The following is a 3,031-nucleotide window of genomic DNA, read 5'->3' as shown; positions in this document are numbered from 1 at the left end:
AAGAGGTAGTGATATGGAGCGCCAGGGACAGGTCGAGCAGCATGGTGTCCAATACCTGTCCTCGGCCATGCCCGAGCCGATCAGGATCAGCGTTGCCCTTGTCCCTGCGTAACTTGGGAAGCTAGCCAACCTTCGGGATCTACGCGAACGGGAGAACGCATACAGGACGACCCCTCGCCATGGAATGAGAAGGCGTCCGAGAGGGACCCCGGGGAGCGCGCCCCCCCCGAGGCGACACCGAAGACGACACATCCTGTTCCGCTCCGAGCGAATCAAGCTATCTGGGGAAAGTCCTTTCCGGAAAACAGAGAAACAGGCACGTCCGGACGGATGGGAGCCATTCCAATTGCAGGACGATCGGCTCAGGCGGTCCGCTAGAGGTGTTCCGGACCCTCCGGAGGAAGTGAGGCTATCAAGTCGATGACTCCCCTGGGCTTGCAAAAGTTCCACAGTTTCAGAGCCTTGGCCACACGGAGGAGAAGACCCGCTGTTCCCTCCTTGACTTGTTTATATAATACATGGCCCGTTGTGTTGTCCATGAAAACTGGCAACGCAAGAACAGCCTGTAGTGCTGCCGCGAAATGGCATGGTGCCAAGCGGCCCGCCAGTAGCTCGCGGAACGTTGATGTGAGTTGGAGCTAACTGCAAGGACCAAAGACTTTGGGTCTGCCAGATGCCGAGGTGCGCGCCCCACCCCAGAGAAGAAGCATCCGTCGCAGGGATAGGCCGAGGGTCTGAGTGCGGAATGAAACGGTCCGACGGCACACTAAGACTGGGGCTCACGCCACCAGTTTGAGGGTATCCCATTAGTGTGATGTATTGAAAACTATCATGTCCGCGGCATCCCAACCTGGTGTCATCTAGGACTTCGATGGGCCCCCTTGTTGAGCGCTTAGCACCTGCTCCTATTATATCTGTCATGGAAGAGTCCTTCCTGGGAGCTAGTCACGCTCTCCAGCAGGACGCGTATCCGAGCTCGTGCTGGTCGTGACCCCCCTTACACATCTTCACTAAGATAGGTGCGCAGCTCCACCACACCCAGCCTTCCTTCGAAGGTTGTTCACCTTCCTCTTAATCAGATATTTTCCTGGCGGTCTTCTTCCCGAGCCGCACACATGGCCGCCGTGACCAGCGCTGACACCTTAGATGTGCGCCGGCCCTGGCATTCTACGGATCAGCAGGACTAAGCCTTCAGACGCTCGCCCCAGTATTTCAGCGGTGGCAGAGCGTTTTGAAAGGTCTCCCTGTAACTTCACGCATGATTCATCATGGGTAACCATCGTGTTCGGGACGTGCTACGAATTGGCTCACGTCCGCGTTGCCGGGGATCTCACACCCATGTTTACTCGGCTCGAGGCCTCTTCGGCTGCTTTCTGGCAAGCCCGGGTCGCCCCCATCCAGGCATATGCCGGGCACTACTCTGGTCGTCCGCTGCACACTTTTACATCGACCTATGCGCTGGTTGAGCCAATCTCGAGACGGTCGCCGCCTTCGGTGATGCGCGTCTTGCTTTCCGCAACGTCTCGCTCCGACCCACCGCCGTAGGTAGGCTTGGAATCAACTCTGGAATGGTATGAGCAAGCACTCAAAGAAGAAAACAAGGTTACTCACCTTTGTAACTGTTGTTCTTCGAATATGTGTTGTTCATATGCTCCTTCCACACCGCCGCTCTTCCCTCTGTCGGGAGTAGCCGCAGAAGGAATGAGGAGCGGTCGGGCGGCAGGGCTATATATCAGCTGTCATGGCGGCGCCACTCCAGGGGGCGCCCTGCCGGCCCACCGAGTGTTGCTAGGGTAAAAGTCTCCGACGAACGTGCACGCGGCGCGCGCACACCTACTGGAATGGATATGAGCAACACATCTCGAAGAACAACAGTTACAAAGGTGAGTAACCTTGTTATTCAAGTCATTCATTCATTCAAAAAAACCGACCAGTGATGAGCATTACAGTGTGTGAAGAACCTTTTCATGGTATGCTGATAGTTGTATTTCCTCCTTCATGTGCCAGATAGCTGAATTTTTAAAAGTTCCCTAATGTTACCTAAATAAATTCTAATTCTTAGGACCTTAAAGAACCAAACTTCTGCATTTAGCATTATTAAAGGCTCTTCTGTTGGGCGTTTCTCTGTAGGACCTTTTGCCTCAGTTAATAGTTTTCCATGAGCAGTTATGCATCTAAAGCCCAGATTCTATGGTAGTGGCTCAGTCTGGTGCTCAAAAGACATTGCCACTCCTTTTGAAATGAAGGTCACTACAATATTTCTTTAGGACATGGTTCTGCCGTCCTTACTCATGCCAACTAGCACGGCACTCTGGAAATAGCACCATCGAACTCAGTGTGAGAAATGGTGGCAGAACCAGGCCCTGAGATTTTCTTTTGTTCAAGGTAGTGTTTTTGGGTTGTGAATACCTTAGCCAGAAGCCTGAGAGAAACTGCAGGTCTTTTCTGCAAATTCCCATTAGCTGCGTTGCACCCTGGCAAAGCAATCTTGAAAATGGTGCCCTGTATCAATTCAAAGCAAAATTCCATCTTTAGTATCATTCAATAGTCCCTCATGTTTCCTCTTCTCCCAGTATGAAATGTAACATGGAAAGGATCATGCACTCACTGCCTGATGCGAACGGAGCCATTAAACGTTACTTGACGAGGATAGAAACATTCAGCTCGCTTGATTAACTCTTTGTCTCTTGTGGAGCAGCATAAAAAGACAAAGCAGCTTCAAAAGCATGGAGTCACTGGAAAAATCTTTAAATCAAGATTGGACATTTTTCTAAAAGATATGCTGTAGTTCAAATGGGAGTTAATTCAGGGAAGGCGTTATACAGAATGTCAGACTAGATGATCACAGTGTTCCCTTCTGGCTTTATGATTCTTGAATCTATGATTTCTTGATGGACTCCTTCAGGTAACCTTGAGGCATATCTCCAAGAAGAATAGCCTGATTCTGTAGCAGTGAAAGCCCATCAGACCAGCAGTCGTGGGCAGAATGTGGTGTAGCTTCTACTGAAGTAACTTTCAAAGCAGCCACCTG

This window comes from Chelonoidis abingdonii, chromosome 1 (assembly GCF_003597395.2).
Source record: "Chelonoidis abingdonii isolate Lonesome George chromosome 1, CheloAbing_2.0, whole genome shotgun sequence".
Taxonomy (NCBI): Eukaryota; Metazoa; Chordata; order Testudines; family Testudinidae; genus Chelonoidis; species Chelonoidis abingdonii.
The sequence above is the reverse complement of the archived record's forward strand: the minus strand, read 5'-3'. Positions refer to the sequence as shown.